The sequence below is a fragment of the Bubalus kerabau genome, chromosome 13 (assembly GCF_029407905.1).
Source record: "Bubalus kerabau isolate K-KA32 ecotype Philippines breed swamp buffalo chromosome 13, PCC_UOA_SB_1v2, whole genome shotgun sequence".
Taxonomy (NCBI): domain Eukaryota; kingdom Metazoa; phylum Chordata; class Mammalia; order Artiodactyla; family Bovidae; genus Bubalus; species Bubalus kerabau.
In genome coordinates this window covers 81,004,149-81,025,478 of record NC_073636.1, presented here as the reverse complement: position 1 = coordinate 81,025,478, position 21,330 = coordinate 81,004,149, and the positions used below count along the sequence as shown (strand labels likewise).

The 21,330-nt window shown below is 43.9% G+C and overlaps 1 protein-coding gene across 1 annotated transcript in view; it reads right to left on the bottom strand.

The window, feature by feature from the left end:
• TSHZ2 (teashirt zinc finger homeobox 2) overlaps positions 1 to 21,330 on the bottom strand; it is an 885,630-nt gene that overhangs the window by 629,146 nt on the left and 235,154 nt on the right. Inside the window, exon 8 of the mRNA XM_055545340.1 lies at positions 12,722 to 12,858. The gene's annotated coding sequence lies outside the window, so the exon portion shown is untranslated. The remainder of the gene's footprint in view (positions 1 to 12,721; positions 12,859 to 21,330) is intronic.

Sequence of the window (21,330 nt, the reverse complement as noted above, 5' to 3'; positions counted from 1 at the left end):
AAAAATAAATAAGTAAAGGCAGCCTAGCTGTGTTGTCCAGGACCATAATTCATATGAACATTAGTAGTCAGACATAATATCATCTTTAAGGCCCCAGGAGGGAGGGATCACTGAAAACTGGCATGAGAGAATTGGACCATGCCACATGGTGGACCAGCTTGTCACGTGCTTGAAACGGCACCATCCAGAGAGATGGCTTTAAAATTCACATTGGAGCCAATGACTTCCTAAAATAAAGACCAACTTCCTTTATCTTGGTCAGGCTTTAAAGGACCTTATCTTTCTCCATTTTTATTGATGGCCTGTCACAATGGCCTCCTAATACACAAAGCTCCCACCCACCTTTGCCTAACTATTTCTCCTGCCTAAAATACCTGAACAGGCCCACTCTACACATATGGCTCCTCTTCATCATCCTGTTTCAGCTCAAAAGCACAAAGAGATCCCCATCGTTATCTGATCACCCCACTGATTACACGTGGCCCACCTGGATAACCTCTCTAACTTAATCCGTCTGTAATATCCCCTTTGCCACAGAAGAAAACACATCGCAGAGCTGGGAAACTGGGCCATGCCGTCTTTGGAGGCTGATCCTTCTCCACACACATGTCCTCTAAGGTGTCAAGCAGAGCTGTGCGCGTCACGTCGACATTTCAGGAGGTAGGATGTCTTACCTCGTCCACTGATGGGGAAAGAAGGATGTGCCTGAAGGGCACGCATGATGACTGATCAAGAGAAAGTAGCAGGTGCCCAGGGAGGGTCATAAAACCACCAGAAAACAATCACAGGTCAATTTGAGAAACTTTTTGGCCACCTCATGCGCAGAGTTGACTCATTGGAAAAGACTCTGATGCGGGGAGGGATTGGGGGCAGGAGGAGAAGGGAACAACAGAGGATGAGATGGCTGGATGGCATCACCGACTCGATGGACGTGAGTCTGAGTGAACTCCGGGAGTTGGTGATGGACAGGGAGGCCTGGCGTGCTGCGATTCGTGGGGTCGCAAAGAGTCGGACACGACTGAGTGACTGAACTGAACTGAACTGACTGATCATTTACCATGTGTCACTTATCGTGTGTGCTCTGTCTGGTGATTTTGTGCATCTCATAGCCTCTAACAAGTCTATGTTTTACATCCTAAGGACTCGACTTTACATCTGAAGGACTTGATTTCTGTCAGTCTCTAAACTCTGATTTCTACTTTGCTTAGCTGCATTTTCAGGCATGCTTTCTGTATGCGGAAACCCCCAGAAATTACAGAATTACATTACCTAGAAATCCTACAGGGGGCAAGTACAGCAGATAAGAACATGTCTTCCTCTGGTTCTGCGATTCTAAGATAGAATATTATTGAAACACTTTGGGTCAGAGGGCCAGCCAAGCCTATGTTGTGCTAATTGGCTCGGCGTGGTCACATGCCCACCCCTTGAGTTGGGAGCAGTAATGAGATCAGCTTCTAGCACTCATGGGCTGAGAATGGAGAAGAATGATACCATGGAAAATCAGAAGAACAGACAGTTGGTGCAATGGAATAGTCAGCAAATATTTACTGCAAATAATTGTGTTTCCCCTTTTCTGGGAGATGCTAGGCAGATTGATGTAAAACATGACATCATTCTTGTTAAGAGTCTCTGAGAAGCACAAAATTCCCAGACAGAGCACACACAGTAAATGATCAATAAAGTTTTTCAAACAGAACAGGGGTTTTTTCCTGATATTTTTATGACCCTCTGTAGGCAGCCCTTCCCTTGTTTTGATCTAAGCATCGTCATTTATGCTCTCCAACTACATCCCTCTTTTCTTATCAGTAAGAAAGTAGTAAGACATTCTAAATATAAACTATTTTCTCTTCTCCTTTGGTTGAAATATGACCCTACCATTGATGGGCCTAGAATTATGAGGTTGAGCAACAAGGCCGTTACTGTTGTTACACCAATGTCTAATGCCCACCTTCCTCTTAGGGCTCCTACCAACATCTTCAGAAGACGTGTGATTTACCAGCAAGAAGATTATGCTCCAAAAAATCCCAGCCACTCATGTTCTGCCATTCTAATGTCACTCGATGAATAGACGTTGCTCAAAGAATATGTCAAGAGCCTCTAGGTTCACCAGCTTTCACCCACAGACATAAAAGAGTTTGTGACTGTAATCAAAGTCTGTCGTCCACCCAGAACTTAAGAAATGAATTTCAATAAAAGGAAATTTAAGCTTCTGAAAGTTACCTAGCCCTAGAGCCACAAGGGTGAATTCTGGGTCCAAAAAGAAAAGAAAAATCAATCATGACAATTATTTTACTAAATTATTTTAAACTGCAGCGTATGGAGAAGGCTCAGGTAAATGTCGGCTGTCACGCTGACAAGCAGTGCCGTCCCCACCACTGACCTTTTTCTTGTTAAAATGCATGTCAATATGCAAAATAGAAGTGTTCCCTATCAGAGCCAAATGTGCTCTCCATTTCTAGGAGTTTCCAAAACAATCTGAAGAAAATGGAATTCAAGGGACAATCCTGTTTTGCTAGAGACATGAACAAACAACCTTTAAAAATTGTCTTATTTGAGGGTTGGCTCTTTCATCATGCCAGCTCTTGTTTCAGTGGATTCAGACCTGAACTTGCTGCAAAATAAGATGAGATGTGTGGGATGCCCTGATGACAAAACATTCCATGATAACTCAGTCATTCAGAGCTCACGTCTCTGCCAACCTCCACATCTAGAATAAACCAAAAGTCAGCAGAGGCATAAGAAATAAACCTCAGAATAATCAAAACAGAGGCTGCCAAACCCAATGGCTTTGCTAACGAGAGAGAGAATTAGAATCTATGGGCTCCTATACAACTAGCAGTACAAAGTTTAACAGTCTGGGTCTATCAGTCAAGGGCTCATCAGAAATCAGAAGGCACCACTCTCAAATTCGGGTGCTTCACAGACCACTCAGTAAGGGAGCATGCGGCACAGGACAGCCAGGGAGCACCACCGTCCGCAGCCTGACGGGGCAGGGCTCAGAGGAGTTTCCAGACTCAGGAAGAAGGAAAAGCTGGGTGGAGAACACCGCCTTGACCACAGCGGCATCGAGGAGACACGAGCCAAGACAAACCCAGAGGAAGGGAACCTAGGAAGTAACATCCCAGCCCCACTCTCTCGTCTCCCAACTTGCTGAATGGAAAGCTGGAGGGGCCAGGGCACAGGCGGGCGCCGTCCCTAAACATCGGAGGGGGAGATGGATCTGCCCAGGCAAACAGAGTCGGGGAGACTTGATGGATCGTGTGGATTTGTCATCTCATGGCATTTGGGAAAACCCGAGGTGACTGTTAGAAAAGCACATGGCCATAGTCAGAGGAATTTCTGATAAGACTGAAGAAGAGACACTTTTTACAGCAGATACCAAGATATTCCAATGTGTACATGGTTCACTCGAAGTGCACAAATTCTCTCCCCAGAGAAATTCAGGTACACATCATATGAAACAAGACCATTCAAGGTAGGGCCCCACTTCTCCGTGGAGTCGGAAGATGCCTCTTCAGTCTAGATACATCAATAATTTAATAACAAGTAGCCCAGAAAAGTTTACAAAGACTTCCATAAGCTCATCTTCAACAGGTAGAGATGTGTTTGGGAGATTCTTAGAAGGTTTCTCTCCAAAGTGGTTAAAATTCATTGGTTCATGCACGAAACACACAAAAATCATAACTGACATTTTATTGAGTTCTTACTCTGCATTGGGAACTTTACATGCAAATAAAGCTTATCCTCACCTTCATTTTATCCTCACATTTTATCCTCACCTTCGCCTCATGAGCTAGTATGATTATTTCATTCTCATTTCACACTAGACACCTGAGTAATCTGTCCAAGTTTCCACAGCCAGAGAGATCCAGTGCCTGGCATAAATGTGGGCACTCTGGCTCTAGAGCCTGCATTCCTAACCAGACACACAGTCCCTCTTTTCCACGTTCACAGCACCTGCTGTGTGTAAAGCAGAATGCAAAGATGATTTTTAAAAACCAAAAGAAAGAACCACTTTGTGGTTAATCTAAGTACAGAAAAGGCATACGTGGTCCAATACTTTGCTACTGCTGTGTGACACATTACAATCAATTTAACAGCTTAATGACACCCATTAATCAGCTCTTGGTCTATAACAGGCCAGAAGTCCAGGCAGAGCATGGCTGAGTTTTCTGCGCTGGGTCACACAAGGTTGAAGCCCAGGGCCTGGCTGAGCAGCATTTGTATCTGCTGCTAGAGGCAGATCTATTTCCTACCTCCTTCAGATTGCTGGAAATATCCAGTTCCTTAAGGCTGGGGGGACTAAAGTCTGTTTTTCTCTGTGGCTGTTGGCAAGGACCACTCACAGTTCATAGAGGCCCCCAGACTCCTTTCCATGTAGCCTCTTCCATCCTCAGAGCTGGCAATAGACACCCCCACTCATGTCACATCCCTTCCATGCTTTAAACCTTTCTTCATGAACAGCTCCGTTTCTCCTTCAAAGGCTCACCTGATAAGGCCAGGCCCACCCACAACAATCTCCCTCTTGTGAGGTCAATTCATTAGGCATCTTAATTCATATAGGCAAAATCCGTTTTCCATAGGAGTGAAAAAAATCCAAAATCCTTTTTTCATCATATTTACAGGTTCCTCCCACACTCAAGGGGGTGGGGTGGGGGATTATCCAAGGCAACTGACACCAAGGATTATTCTAGAATTCTGCCTACAACCTCTGGTATTAGCATAGCATGAACACAGGGCTAATAATATAGACACAGAAGCCAGTAACCATGCAACTTTGACTTCACACTATACAGGTGGTCCCTGCACTCAGCCATTGTTACTCAAGTTGCCTGATTTCTCTGAACCTCAGGGCACTTCCTGAGGCATATAGTATATACCTCAAAGGGCTGCTGGGAGGAGTAAAGAGTAACTCTGTGTGACTACCTCTCACAGTACCTGGCAAAGAGGAGGCACTGAGGAACTCTCAGCTGTTAGAATTAACATTAGCATTGCTGTTCACAGCTTTGTTGCTATTCATATTTGAATTATTTAACCAGAATTGAGATAAGCTCAGAATGAGTTCATAGCACAGCCGAGAAAATCTCTGGCTTATGTGTTTTAACATGGATTCTGGGAGCAATAAGCCTGGTCACTGATGCATCAACTCAGAAATAAAAGCAAGTGGCCCCTGGCAAGAAAGGAACAAGAATATCTCACATTCCATCTCCATTTACAAGAGATGTATCACTCTATAGATTCCTGCAACAAGAGCACAAAGGTTTCCAGAGAGAAAAGCCTGAGATATTCTAATACATGGACAAAAACATTCGTATGATTCTTCAAAGCATAGTCCCCGCCCAAAGCAGATAAGCAGCTGAAAAAATAAAAATGTCCCCCTCTATTTATTTAAACTATCACAAGCTCCTCATTTGCATTTGCTTTCATTTGAACAGCACTGTGTGTCAGGCAACTTCCTACAAGACAGAACTTATTTTAGCTCCTTTTGCTTCGTCAGTCAAGGGAAAGCACACAAGGAGATGAGGTGGGCGCTGCTTCATCAAGGGGGACTATGTCCTTCCTGGAAGCATCACACTCTTTAACTAAGAACAAAGAAGCATTTTCTGTTTTTGTTTAGAGCAGTGACCTCGAAAATTGAAAATAGGGGGGAAAAAAGGCAACATTAGATCTTCTATGTATACTTATTTTCATACTAAAAATAAGAAAGGAATTAAGCTTTGTTATATTTTTAATAAGCAGCTTGGCACTTGTCTCACTCGATCTGAGTCAGTTGCATATGGTGTTGCAGGAATCCTGAAAAAAGATGGGAATCCTACAACCCAGCACAATTCTTATTCCTTCCAGCCTACAGCATCTTCAGGTTTTTCCAATTTACACGTGCCCAGTAATAAGGATCCAAAGGTTTCACTACTTGCTCCTCACTATGGGGGCTTCTCAGGTGGCACAGTGGTAAAGAATCTGCCTGCCAATGCAAGAGACCCAAGAGACAGAGGTTCGGTCCCTGGGTCGGGAAGATCCCTTGGCGTTGCAGATGGCAAGTCGGTCCAGTTGTCTTGCTTGGGAAACTCTATGGACAGAGGAGCCTGGCAAGCTAACAGTCCATGGGGGTCACAAAGAGTTGGACGCGACTGAGCACACACATGCTCTTAAGTATAGCAACTCTTACAAAATGGAGGAGTGGCTGAAAAATTCCTGCAAGGAGATCTGAGTGGAAGGAAATGTCAACAATGCAAAGAATCTGCATTCAATAAGAAAACAGCAAAACTTCTTCCATTCCTATGAGCTCGTAGTCAGTTACATTGTGAGATTAAAAAAAAAAAAAGTAATGATCACCTAGATTTGCCAAGAAATCAAAACCCATAGTTATCAAGAAGATTATTTTAAACATAGATTTACAGTTGTATCAATTGCCCGATTTTTTTGTGTGTTAGAATATAGGCTGCAGAAGGGCAGGGACTTAATTTTTAAAACAATACTTCCCATATTCTTTGCCTGACGCATGGTAGGTGTTCCACAAATATCTATTAATAAGATACTGAATTTGTAATGGTGAATGGGGCAGATTATATTTCCCAAGGATGTATCCAACAATATCTCCCATCCCACATGTGGCTTACAGTGTGATCTCATTATTTGCTTATTAAGAGGCATAGTCTGCTGCTGCCAAGTCGCCTCAGTCGTGTCTGACTCTTCTCCATCCATGGGATTCTCCAGGCAAGAACACTGGAGTGGGATGCCATTTCCTTCTCCAAAGAGGCATAGCTAAGTCCCCACTAAGTTCTTAAATCTGGACAGGCATATAACTGCTTGGATGGACAGCTTAGGAAGGAAGGAACACTCTCCTGAGATTAAGTCAGGAAAAGCCAGGCAGCCTCTCCATCTGGTCTTCTCCTGATGTTTGTTCTGAGGGAAGCAGGCTGACAGGTTAGAGGTCTAGCTATACTGAGACCATCATCATGGAGACGCCACAGGACTATGCCCTGGTCAACAGCCCCAGCTGAGTCCCACGGCTCCAGTCATGTGAATGTGACCCCCTGAACATCAGCCCATCAAATCTTCATACTTCATATGACTGCAACTCTGGCCAGCACTGTGCTGGGCTTAGTCACTCAGTCGTGTCCAATTCTTTGTGACCCTGTGGGTTGGACTGTAGCCCTCCAGGCCCCTCTGTCCATGGGATTCTCCAGGCAAGAATACTGGGGTGGGTTGCCATGCCCTCCCCCAGGGGATCTTCCCAACCCAGGGATCAAACCATGTCTCCGGCATTGCAGGTGGGTTTTTTACCATCTGAGCTGCCAGGGAAGCCCCACTGGACTCCACCAGTGAGGGACTCCACATGAAGAGCCCCCAGCTGAGCCCTTTCCTAATTCTGACCCGGAAAATGTGAGCAAAATAAAAATATTGGTTGAAATTACTAAATTTGGGGATGACTGGATGCTCAGCACAAAGAAACTGGAATAATGGTCCTCATCCCAAGTACATGTGAGGTCTCAGTATGTTTTAAAATAATAACATGAAGCCATCACAAGTCAAGAAACATGTAAAATTTTGCTTGCAGATCACATTTAACACTAATTTGTTTAGTGAGAGCAGAGATTTCTTTTACTATTAATTAATAAAATAATTAGATTACAAGCTGTTTATTTCAGTTTAATGTTGCTCATTTAAACTTCTAACTTACTTTTATTTATGCTTTACAGTGGACATAAGATGTTAGTATTTCAGTGCAAATATATGATCTGTATATGGGAAGGGGAGGGGATTAGTGGTAAAGAATCCACCTGCCAATGCAAGAGACACAGGTTCGATCCCTGGGTTGAGAAGATCCCCTGGGGAAAAATGACATCCCATTCCAGTATTCTTGCCTGGGAAATCCCATAGACAGAGGAGCCTGGAGGGCTACAGTCCATGGGGTCACAAACAGTCAAACATGACTGAATGACTAAACAGCAAAACAACTTCATTTCCTCATCAGGAAAAGAGAGCTGATTACAGCGTCAACTGCATAGACTTCCGGCCACAATTAAATGAGATTATATTTTCTCTGAGGTGGGGAGTGGAGTCCACCACCTGAGAGGAGTCTCTGCTCTCTTGCTCATGGCCAAGTTTACTTGGGTGATGTATTTAACTGCTCTGCAACTGGTCCTCACCAAGAAGAAGTAAAATGAACAGTAGTACTTGCCGCCTATGACTTATAACTGACATCACAGGTGTTCTACACAGTTTCCAGCAGATAGTAAGCACTCAGCACACGGTGGCTGCTGGTCACACGGAGGTTCTTCTCTCACTGAGTTGCAAGTCCCATAAGGACAGGATTTTTGCCTGTTTTAGTTGCTGCTATAGAACAGGGCCTGACACATAATAGATGTTCAATAAATTTGCTTATTTAATGACCAGTTTGTTTATTTAATGACCAGTTAAACACTTGTCATCAATAGGAAATACACTATCCCTTATGGGCTTCCCAGGTGTCGCCAGTGGTAAATAATCCACCTGCAAATGCACGAGATGCAAGAGACATGGGTTTGATCCCTGGGTAGGGAAGATCCCCTGGAGGAGGAAATGGCAACCCACTCCACTATTCTTGCCTGGAGAATCCCATGGACAGCGGAGTCTGGCAGGCTGCAGTGCAAAGCGTCGCAGAGTCTGACATGACTGAGCGCACACACTATGCATCCAGACTGTCTCAGTCCTTAGTCTTTTCATCTAAGCATCCCATGTTTCCCAAATTTTCTGATTGGGATTTTTAATTCAATGAAGAGTTATAAAGCACATATTTTATTTTGAATACCAATCTACACTCTAGGATATCTTCCCCTAGGAGTTTATCTTCCCACAGAGAGGGAGGGAGGGAGGGAGACTATATTTCAGGTGGTTGATAAGGTCAATGAAAGAAATAAAGTCCAGTGATGTTAGGGAGTTGGGTGGTTCTTTGTTGAGAGGGAATGGTCAGGGAAGGATCCTGAGAAAGTGGCTTTTGAGCTGATCCCCAAAAGATGGGAAGAAGTCAGCCATGGAAAGAAAGAGTTGACAGAAGCGAATTCAAGGCAGTAGTCATGAGGTGGATTATAGATTAAATTGTTGTTTTTGTTCATTTGATCAGCTGTGTCCAACTCTTTTGTGACCCCAAGGACTGTAGCCCACCAGGCTCCTCTGTCCATAGAATTTTCCAGGCAAGGATACTGGAGCGGGTTGCCATTTCCTTCTCCAGAGGATCTTCCTAACCCAGGGATTGAACCCACAGCTCCTGCATTGGTAGGCAGGTTTTTTATCACTTTTAACACCTTAGCAAGCAGCATTGTCTAAATGCTGAAAAAAGGGACCATCAGCTGCAGTGAGCCCAGAATCACCCTGCGGAACCAGGAGATGCTCAGAAAGCACGTCAGATGCTAAGTGTGTCCTTGTGCTTCTCATCTTTCCATCTCAAACCAGCATTTGCCAATTGTTCTCCCATACGAAATTCACTATACTGTTCTGGATGTGATGGGTGTATTTTTAATGAATCTGAATACACACATACATGTAAACATACGTATTTTGCAAATGGCCCTGAAACAATGAAGCACACTTAAAAAGCAAGTACCAGTTCCTGCTACCTACGGTCAACCTAGGTTTGGGGATTTTTTTTTTCCCCTCTTTCTGTCTCGAAGCACAGAAATACTGCATTTTGTATGTTTTTCCCCACTGTGATCATTCTGATTTTGTGACTGTGTATTAGTTGCCCTGGCAACATGGTAGACTTGGATCTGATTGGTCAGGCTGGCAGGTTCATTGTCAGAGTTGTGGGCCCAGTTTTGAGTGGTAGATGTATGCGTGTTAACCAGAGCTACATAGACAAGCTTGGCCAAGAAAACCTGGTCTAGCAGAACCTCTGCATCCCTTCTGCTGGCTAAAAAGGCCTTTCTTCCACCTGCTGTGAATATCCCTTGCACTGCTTTTGGGAAGATGTAAACTCGTCTGTATTTTTGAAATATCTGTTAGAAAATGTGCTCAGTATTGGTATTTCAGCCCACAGTGCTGAACACATTTATCTGCAATGAGAAATTAATTCTCGAGGAAGATAAGGGAGAATGATCCAATTGCTGGACCATGGGATTAGAACCTGCTACACAGCCTTAATTACGACATGCTGTGCAATCTGGAATGAGTCACAAACTCAGCCAAATGCTTCATTTTCTGTAAATTCATTCATAAAGAAAGAACCTTCCCTTAAGAATGAGGTTCTAAGAGCGTAGCGTGCTAAAGATTTTAAATGGGACAAAATTCCAGGACATTTTATGTCAGTAATATGGAATCATTTATTTATTCAATTTTCAAGGTGCACTGTTTTCTTATTAAGAGTCTGGCTCTATTCATTTGCCAATTACCTAGAAAAAAACAAACTCCTACCTTTAGCTGAAAATCTTTATTGGCCAGTGAATAAAGAATTCCAGCACAAAGTACAGACCAGTGACTAACAAAGTAACAGCTATATTTTTCTTATTTGCACAAATTTCTATATAGCCACACTTGGCTTACTTTTCACAACCTTTGCGTTTTCAAAAGCATGTCACTGACACCTAGATCTACCATCCTCTCTACGTTGGAACACATTATGTTTAACTGCACTATATAACCAGCATAGTCTTAATATAGACGTAAAAGTCATTGGCAAGCAGTCATTTTTCACCTGGGTTAAGCGTTACAGTATGTTCAGCTCCAGTAAAGCTAACATTTAGGCTGTCCAATTTCAAAGAAAGAAAAAATCTGAAGGGAAAAAAGACAAGAACCACCTTCCAAACAGGCTTCCAAAAAAGATGACTGCATAGTAATAATTAATTCCTCTGCTAAAGTTACCGGAGGGAAAACATGCCTTATGAAACTCCTATTTTTTGCCCCCATTGAGAATAAATGCCTTGCGCACAGAGCAAGGATAGAATCAGAGTACAATCAGAGAACCAACCAATCCTTCAGGATTTAACCAATAAAACAATTGATATTAGCTCTCAAATGTCACATGCTTTCTACGATACCACCTCACGTTCTTGGGTTCTGTTACAGAGTCTTGTTTGCAAGACCATCAGTATGTCATACAGAATAAATATGGTTAACAAATTCACTTTTTTTTTTTTTTACTCATAGCACAATTACATAGCCTGAGATTTGTATGAAGGACATTAATTTAAATGTAAATCCCAGAAGTAGGAAATGGCAACCCACTCCAGTATTCTTGCCTGGAAAATTCCATGGACAGAGGAGGCTGATGGACTATAGTCCATGGGGTCACAAAAAGTCAGACATGACTAAGCAACTGAGCTCATGTGCAAATATTGAAAATATGGACTTTCCTGGGCTCAGCGGTTTAAAAAAAAAAAAAATCCATCTGCCAATGCAGAAGACACAGGTTCTATCCCTGAATCGGGAAGATCCTCTGGAGAAAGAATGGCAACCCACTCCAGTATTCTTGTCTGGGAAATCCGAGGGACAGAGGAGCCAGGCAGGCTACAATCCCTGGGGTCACAAAGAGTCAGACACAACTTAGCAACTAAACAACTTAAACATATCAGAGTTTCGACAACCCTCCTTTGGTGTGTTTTCATTGTGGGTGTAACACTGGGAACCGCCAGTGGAAGTGGCCTGGGCCCCTCGGGAGTCAAGAGGGCTGCCCGCTCCAGAATTTGTGCAGGAGGGAAGCTCTTCAGGGAACACCCTTGTCTTGGGAAGGGGCTGGAGGCCTTTGGCAAGAACAGCCTCCTCTGTTGAGCCCCAGCTTTGGCCTCTCCTCCCCGACCGGTCCTGTTCTCAGAAGCCACCCTCCCTGAGCTCTCACTCCCTACAACTCTGGGCCACAGACAAGTGCCCAAAACACCAGCTGCAGATCTTTGGGGAAGATACAGCAGATGAAAACCGCAATGTAGGTCTGCGAGGATAGCAGTGATTGAAAGGGAAAAGAATAGTAAGGGCAGGGCCGGGAAGGAGGGGCTGGTTAGAAACAACAACAAAAGCTCACTTGGAGCCGACAGAGATAATCTGAGCAAAGAATGGAGCCCAGAGCAGAGTCGTGCGGATCCAGGGAGAGGACGTGGTGCCGCGAAAGGAGACAAAAGGACGCAGGCGTCGGCGGAACAGGAACCACGGCGGCGCCGCACCAAGCCGCGCGGTCCTACACACACGCTGAGGTCCACACGCGCCAGGAAACCGGCGAGGGGGGAACAAAGGAAGTCATAGCAACCTCGGCGCGCAGTCCTGCTCCCGCTGCGGTGCTCCTGGTCATCCATCAAGGAGCCGCCAGGATCCAGACCTGGCATTCTCCCGGGGAAGCCCGGATCCAGACCTGGCATTCTCCCGGGGAGGCTCGAGCTGCCCGTCGGAGGGGTCCAGGCCCCGGCAGCGCACTCCTGCCTCCCTTTCCTCCTTCCGTCCCCCATAAAATCTGAGCTCGCTCAGTGCCAAGCCTCCCCCTCCCTCCTCCCAACAGCTGCTTCTCTGAAAGGCAGGGAAACAATCCGGACGCAGCATCCTGACACACTCAAGTCCCCAGTTATGTCTCCCCAATTGTTTCAGGTCTGGGTAGAGCAGCCTTCCCCTGCGCTCTCGAAAACTCCCCTGTTCCTTTGAAAACAAAGACAAGATAATAACAGAAGAGGGGGAAAGCACATAAATGCATTTTGCTTGATCTTGCAAAATCAAGCATGCTACTGTTCGAACTCATTTGGGATTGTGGGATATAAAGCTCATTTACCTGTGCCTAATTCAGAAGAGGAACGCTCATTTCCTTCCACCTCTATCTTCTACTTAAATTATAGGTCTCTTCTTTATTAATAGACCATCGTGTCTTTTCTACTTTCTTCTGGTTTGAGTCGGGGAAACACCGTGACACTGGAAAAAAAGAGACGAATGATGAGTGTTTCGCCAGCAAGACTTGGAAGGCTGGAGAAAATAAAAGAGAACTTTTACAAGAACCTAATGGAGATATTGACATGTGTGTCTGGAAATCTAAACTTAGCAAAGTGTAAGGAAGAACAGGCTTTCTCACTTTATTTCTGTATCTGGAAAGTTTCAGCGGCTGGTACCATATGAATATTTATTAATGCATTGTGAATCAGAACCTGTGATTATTACTCAAACTATCTTTTTACCTTACAAGCTTCAACTCGAAAGAATAAAAACACATCTGCCTTTGCTCTTCCCATATTTTATTCAATGTTTTAACAGCTTCGCTGTAAATATCTCATCCATTACGGTTCAGTTGTGACTGTATCGACTTCACGCCTCCTGCTTTATTACTGTCTTTGCAGTGAAACAATACGCTGTTAATTCTGTTAACTAACAAGTTCATTGTTCAATAGTCAGCGATCTCCTGTTTGTTGGGTCCACCTGTTAAAAGAGAATTGGTTATAAATCAAAGAAGGGCTTGAGTGAGGCGTGTTCCCTTTGTTCAGACGAGTGGGTCTTTATTTGAGATCATCGTTTAATATGCTGTCGTGGCAGAGATGAGTAAATCTGAAGATAGGGCCAAATGCAATCATATTAGATAAAGAGGTGGCACAACCCTCAAAGAATTCAGCTCTGGGATATGCAGGCACCCTTACACCTCCTGATTCTCTGCATGAAACCTGCACCTCCTCTACAGCCTGCATCCAATGCAGACCTCGCAAACCTTTCTTCTTCTAGGTTCTTTCCAGCAGAAAGAATGTGTTCCTATTTCTTTTCCCCTAGGTGTGACTTGGTTTGTTCAACAGCTAAGAAGGTGGGCTCTGCATTCCCACAAGCCTGGCTTGCGTTCCGGCTCCGCATCTCCCAGAAGAACGGGCTCAGGTGATTTAGTTACCACTCCTGCACCGTGTGCAGAATGCGCACTGCCGCCATTCCTCTTCATCAGGTCGTTGTGATAATGAAAGGAGCAAATCTTTGTAAAGTTCTGGGCCAGTCAGGATTCAGTGCAGGAAACAGAAACCACTCCGGTTATTCCAAGCATTAACTGAGTTAATCTGAGTGATAGGTATACCAGTTAGGGCTTCCCAGGTGGTGCTAGTGGTAAAGAACCTGTCTGCCAATGCAGGAGACATAAAGAGACTTGGGTTCGATCCCTGGGTCGGGAAGATCCCCTGGAGGAGGGCATGGCGACCCACTCCAGTATTTTTGCCTGGAGAATCCCTTGGACAGAGGAGTCTGGCAGGCTATCCTGGAGTCCACAGTGTTGCAAAGAGTCGGACACGACTGAAGTGACTTAGCATGCATGCATGTACCAGTTGTCTATTACCATGATAATGTTGAAACACACACACATGCACACACACACATCAGCTGAAAACAAAGAGCATTTATTTAAATCACGGGTCTGCAGATCAGAAACAGAGGTCTGGGCTTGCTGGGCAGTACTGGGCAGTTCTTCTGGTCATGCTGCTCTCACTCCATGTCTTGCTGTTGGCTGGTGCATCTGGGCCAAATGTGTGAGTCTCCAGCAGGATATCCTCGGCGTTTTCCAGGCAGAGGCAGAGGAGAAAATGGGATCTTTCTTGGGTAATGTTTGCTAGTATCCCATTGATCAAAGAGAGTTTCATGTTAAGCCCACAGACAGGGTTGATGTAGATAGAAGGTCCCACCCAGAGTGGCTGCATCTTAAGGCGACCAAATCATGCCAGTATTCCAGGGTCTGAGGAGGTTCCCTGAATGCAGAACTTTCAGTGTTAAAACTGGGGCAGTCCTGGACAAACTGGGATGCACTGGTAACTGTTGACACCTTTCTGGGGAAAGAACATGGATGCAAGGAAGGTCTTTTACAGGGTCTAATAAAAGTCTTATACAAGGGACTCAGATGTTGCCTATCAAGTCATTGAAGAACTGGAAGGAAGACTATTAATTTGCAGGTCATGGTAACATTTCGCTGCTGTGACCATTTCTGCTGTTGTCTCAACCCGGGTGATGATCAGACACGGGCACCTGGCGTCTGACTGACATGCAGTCACACCGTGAGCCCTTGCTTGTTAACTGTCATGGTTGCAGGAGGCAGCTCTGTCTCACTCCCACCTTCCAGATCTCGCACAGGACAACTGATGAAGAGAGTCTAACTCTACCCTGGAACTCTGACCACCTAGGGACCCTGGGAATCATTCTACCGAGCTTCCCAACCTCCCAGAAGAGGAGGAAGAAACGGGTGTGGAGGCTCCACGCATCCACCACAAAGGCCTCCACGAGCACGTGGCTCATGGGGACACTGTCAGCTGCGGTGGTGGCATGACTTATATTGATTCACTGAAACGACACACCCCAACCCCCAGGCTGGTAACCCTCTCTCTAGGTTAGCGAAAACTAGAAGCAAACTCCTAAGGTAACTGATTCCTAGAATGCTACTCTCAAAAGGGTAGAATCATTTTAAAGAAGACAGCTTTTATACATTTCAACTCCCAGGGACAACTGGGGAATTTTAAGACATAAGCCTTTTTCCACTTTGTTTTGTTTTAGGTATTATTGGGTTTTCTTTTTTTCTCCTAATTCCACTTCTGAAAATTATCTGGGTATCCTCAACCTCTGAAAGGTTTTCTTCAAACTCTGGGTGAAGATTGACATGGGTACTCATCACTCCAGCCCAGCTGACTTCTTTGGAATCACATAGTTACAAAGTCAATAAGAAAAGATGATGAATTCTGAGGGCATCTGAAGTGAGCATCACAGATCCTGGCCTGTATCTGACCTATTCTTAAAAAAAAAAAAAAAAAACCACCTTATTTTAAGAAGGTCATTTGTATCTACTGATTTTAAAACACAAATGAGCTGAATTTATTAGGACAAATTCTGTTTCATTAGAGACAACTTTTCTAAGATACAGTTCCTTAAGGAAAACGTACCTTAGTTGTGATTCTAAATCTGTCTCCTGAGAAATCTTGGATGCTTGCTGATCATTTTGAATTCTTTGCCACCCTTAACTTTCTGGCTGCATGTTAGAAATCATTTTAAATGAATTGAATAAAATTCACAAGTGTTATATGCCAGCAAATGAAGTCACAGGAAATATGACTTAAATCCACTTTTTTTCATTTTGTTTTTTTCTAATAATAAATAGAAATGAACAAATGTGGCTTTAATGACATCTTGGAGTGAGAGCTTTTATTGATATAGTATCAGTTGGAAGCATGTAATGCTTTGGTGAAATAAATTCCACTCTGCATATTTATAACCAGATTGAAAAAGGTGTGTTTGTTATTTTGTGTGACACACCCTAATGATAGTGAAGTTTTTATATATGAAGATTTACATGCTCCATCATAAAAACGAACAATACTTGAGCTTACAAAATCTTTCTTTGATTGAAGATGTTTTTGTACTTACTTAGTTTCCAATTACTTTTTTAACCTGCACTCACAAACTTTCAAATACCTATTCCTCATTCCTGAAAGCCATGAACAGATACTCCAAACTGTGTCAGTTGAAAGAAAATATGGGGCATCTGTTAAGAGTGACAAGTTCTTCTTTAGACAGCTGAGGTTCTGGTCATTAGCTAATTACAGTTTATGTCAGGCCAAGCTCTTTGGGTTGCAAAAAAAAAGAAACTGGCTTGAGAAAAAAGGGAAGCCACTGGTATATAAGTATAGAGGGCTGGTTTCAGACACAGTGGGATGAATGTACTCAAACGATGTCAGCAGAACCTGGTACCCCTTCATCTCTCAGCACTGCTTTCTGACTTGCGTTAACTTTCTTTTAAAACAGGATCTGTCCACAAAAGTCACCAGATGAAAATAGCTCCAAGTCTTCTCTCCCCCACTCTCTCCCTCCCACCTCCTGCCAGTTGAAGAAAATCAAGCATATTCCTCAGTTCAGTTCAATTCAGTCACTCAATCGTGCCCAACTCTGCAACCCCATGAACCGCAGCACGCCAGGCCTCCCTGTCCATCACCAACTCCCGGAATTCACTCAAACTTATGTCCATTGAGTTGGTGATGCCATCCAACCATCAAATCCTCTGTCGTCCCCTTCTCCTCCCACCCACCCTCAATCTTTCCCAGCATCAGCGTCTTTTCAAAAGAGGCAGCTCTCCGCATCAGATGGCCAAAATATTGGAGTTTCAGCTTCAACATCAGTCCTTCCAATGAACACCCAGGACTGATCTCCTTTAGGATGGACTGGTTGGATCTCCTTGCAGTCCAAGGGACTCTCAAGAGTCTTCTCCACACCACAGTTCAAAAGCACCAATTCTTCGGTGCTCAGGGCAGTGAAAATGTTCTGTATGATGCTACAGCGGTGGAGTCACATCATCATACATTTATCAAAACCCATAGAATGAACCTCACCATGAGTGAACTCTGACGCAAATTATGGGCTTTGTGTGATGATAACGTGTGCAACGGTGATCGACAGCGGGGCAGGTTTTGGGTTTGCGGGGGCAGAGTGTTTATGAGAACTTTTTCTACCTTCATTCAATTTTGCTATGAACCTTAAACAGCCCTAAAAATACAAAGTCTATTTTAAAAAATGGAAAGAAAATTCTTTAAGAATCACAGCTATGCAAAACAAGTAAGAATAAAGTTAAGCGATTCAGTGTCAATCAGAAAAAAACACATTTATAGACCAACAAGTACCTTTGAGGGGTGGGGTTATGTATTTGTTTTTTTCTCTTGTCTATTTTCCAAATCTTTTTGAATGAGCAAATGGTACAGAGAGTCCTCACTTTGCACAGAAATGTGGGACTATAAAAATGACTCTGCAAGCTAAAACTATGCCTACTGATATTAATGATCAGTGGTAAAAATTCCAGTCATACCATGACCTTTAAAAATGTTGATCAAAACATTAAAACTGTCTTATCATTGGTTCTAAATGCCCAGGGAAATGAAAAAATAGTACAACCAAAATTTATTTAGTACACTATATTTTCATCATTAGAAACACTGAGAATTTCAGTATTTATTTCTTTGTGAAAGCTTATCAGGTAGTTCAAATATTGCTGTTCTTTTCATGTGAAACTTGTGATACAAAGAGAATGTCTTTTCCATGCCTTGCTGAATTTTCACACTAAATTCTAAGTTTGAATTAGCTTCCAATATTTTGTAATGAGTACTTTCAGCGTCGTGAGCTGCCTCTGAGAGATCCTAAAGGTGACTATTTGCCAGTATCACGTCCTCTGACACGCCTTTATCCTTTTTGTCATGACCATTCTCATTTATTGATAAGTTTGTGTCCACTATGTTCCTCCGGCTGCACATCTAGGGTTTCAAATAGCAGCAACATCAACATTCCCGTGGTCAGCTAGTTCTCTAATAATTCCATTTATATTCATTGAGAATTTCAGCATCACTATTTCTTCCTTTGCTGCACTTTTATCTTTGTTGACCAATTCCTTTTTTGGCTGCTCATGTCATGGGAGCATATCGCTGGGAGATAAGGAAGCAATACAACCACACACTTTGCCGTCTGTGTGTGGCCTCAACACAGACGCACAGGGACAAGTCACAGACAGACTGGGAAGGGGCCTGATGGGTGCGGGGGGTGCACATTTGCAACTCATGTTGCAATCTGTGGGCTGCAGAGCTAGTGGTGAAGTTTGTATCATATGCAACTACTCAATATGGAGAAGGCAATGGCACCCCACTCCAGTGTTCTTGCCTGGAGAATCCCGGGGACGGGGAAGCCAGTGTTCTCACCTGGAGAATCCCAGGGACGGGGGAGCCTGGTGGACGCCGTCTACGGGGTTGCCCAGAGTTGGACACGACTGAAGCGACTTAGCAGCAGCAGCAGCACTCAGTTAATATACCATTAGACTCAAAGTTGTATTATGTTTTGGAGTGGGAGGAGACTGGTGTTATTTAACAAAAACTTAGTAACTGAAATTCAGTTCAGTTCAGTTCAGTTCAGTCGCTCAGTCACGTCCGACTCTCTGCGACCCCATGAACTGCAGCACGCCAGGCCTCCCTGTCCATCACCAACTCCCGGACGTCACTCAGACTCACGTCCATCGAGTCAGCGATGCCATCCAGCCATCTCATCCTCTGTCGTCCCCTTCTCCTCCTGCCCCCAATCCCTCCCAGCATCAGAGTCTTTTCCAATGAGTCAACTCTTCGCATGAGGTGGCCAAAGTACTGGAGCCTCAGCTTTAGCTAGTGCATAGCAGAACTATGCAAAGCAAGGACTGCGGTTACTTGAATACTGGGAAAACTAACTTTATTATAAAATAAAATGATTCTGTGCTCCCTTTTTTGGTCACAGGCAGGCTCAAGGACTAAAGATAGACTACTGAAAAAGACACACTGCTGGCTTGGTTCCGCTGATTCATGACCCTGGAGACCTCATAGAACATGTTGTAATGCTATTCTGTTCAGACTTCCTGTGAACAGGTGCATCTGGAGACATATATATTTATGGAAAATGATAAATAATCTTTCTCCCCTACCTTATGTCTAAGTAGGTCATGTTGGCAATATTCTGAGTACTTATTACATTTCATCCAATGTATCTCCAAGAGCATGTTAAATGCAGCAATAGATGCACAGGACTGGTGGCAGTGAACATCTCCCACTTCAAAACCCTGGAATATGACTGTTCTCTGAGCATTAGACTGGGAAACTAGAACATCAGGGATTAGAGCAGGGAAATGCAAAGTCGTCTTAGAAATATAATTTTTAAAGCAATTTGATGTCCTTAATAGATGCAAAATGGATAAAATTCAACAATTCTTCATGGTTTTCTAAATACAAGGAACTTGGCAAAATAGCAGGATGAAAGAAGTTCTTTAACAAGGTAAACACCAATAGCCATCGTCATTCTCAGTGTTGAAAATCTAGAAGAACTGTTATCACAACTAGCCATGCAACCAAAGTGCACCCCACACCGCTGGAAACACTGCTCCAAAGTGCGCCCCACACCGCTGGAAACACCGCTCCAAAGTGCGCCCCACACCGCTGGAAACACTGCTCCAAAGGGCCCTGCAGACGCACTCAGGAAAGGCGAGTGAGCAGGAGGAGGATTAGAGGAAATGTTACCATCTTCATTTGAAGCCAACAAGATCATCAATAAATAAAATCAAGATTCAACAAATGATTGCAACTAAGAAAAAAGCATATCAATATTTCTAGGTATCAGATGGACATTTAAAATGTCCTTGACACTAGTGGTCATGTGTGGATGTGAGAGTTGGACTGTGAAGAAGGCTGAGCGCCGAAGAATTGATGCTTTTGAACTGTGGTGTTGGAGAAGACTCTTGAGAGTCCCTTGGGCTGCAAGGAGATCCAAGCAGTCCATTCTGAAGGAGATCAGCCCTGGGATTTCTTTGGAAGGAATGATGCTAAAGCTGAAACTCCAGTACTTTGGCCACCTCATGCGAAGAGTTGACTCATTGGAAAAGACTCTGATGCAGGGAGGGATTGGAGGCAGGAGGAGAAGGGGATGACAGAGGATGAGATGGCTGGATGGCATCACTGACTCGATGGACGTGAGTCTGAGTGAACTCCGGGAGTTGGTGATGGACAGGGAGGCCTGGTGTGCTGCGATTCATGGGGTCGAAAAGAGTCGGACACGACTGAGCGACTGAACTGACTGAACTGACACTAGCAGGGCTTCCCTGGTGGCTCAGCAGGTAAAGAACCCGCCTGCGATGCGGGGGACCTGGGTTTAATCCTTGGGTTGGGAAGATCCCCTGGAGAAGGGAAAGGCTACCCACTCCAGTAATCTGGCCTGGAGAATTCCATGGACTGTATAAATCCATGGGGTTGCAAAGAGTCAGACACGACTGAGTGACTTTCCCTTTCACTTTGACACCAGAAATAATCAATTAGAAAATTTAAGGATGTGTCAAGGTGATGCCTAAGCTAGCAAAGCTGGAGGTGACCAGATTGAAGGTATTAACACAGATAAACAACCATGTGGATACATGATTAGCCATGATCAGGGACAATGAGAATCACAGAGGACAATGTAGCTGAATGCTAGGCAAATTCCGTCTTATGACACATATCTGACATAGCTTCAAATATGCCATTGCTGTGAAACCAGTTTGTACGAGAAGCCATTACATTCCCTAATCATATAGCTAAATTACCTGAGGTCACACCTTACCTAAAGATCTCAATGCCCTTTGCTAACCCGTCTTTGGAAGTCCAACCCTGCTCGACATTTTAAGTTCAACCAATACCAGTCCATTGGCTGAGTCAGAGTTTTTGAGTCCATTATCAAAGAATCATACCTTTCCAGGGAGGCAACCTTATGCAGAGTCCAAACTTTCTTCTTTCCCACAAAGTCAAGAACAAGATGTTCACGGATTTCCCATGAATTGCTTGCCACAAATTTCTTTGAGAGAATTTGACCATTTGAGCCATATTCCCTTACCCCAGAGAAACTGCACATTCACAAATATATTATACA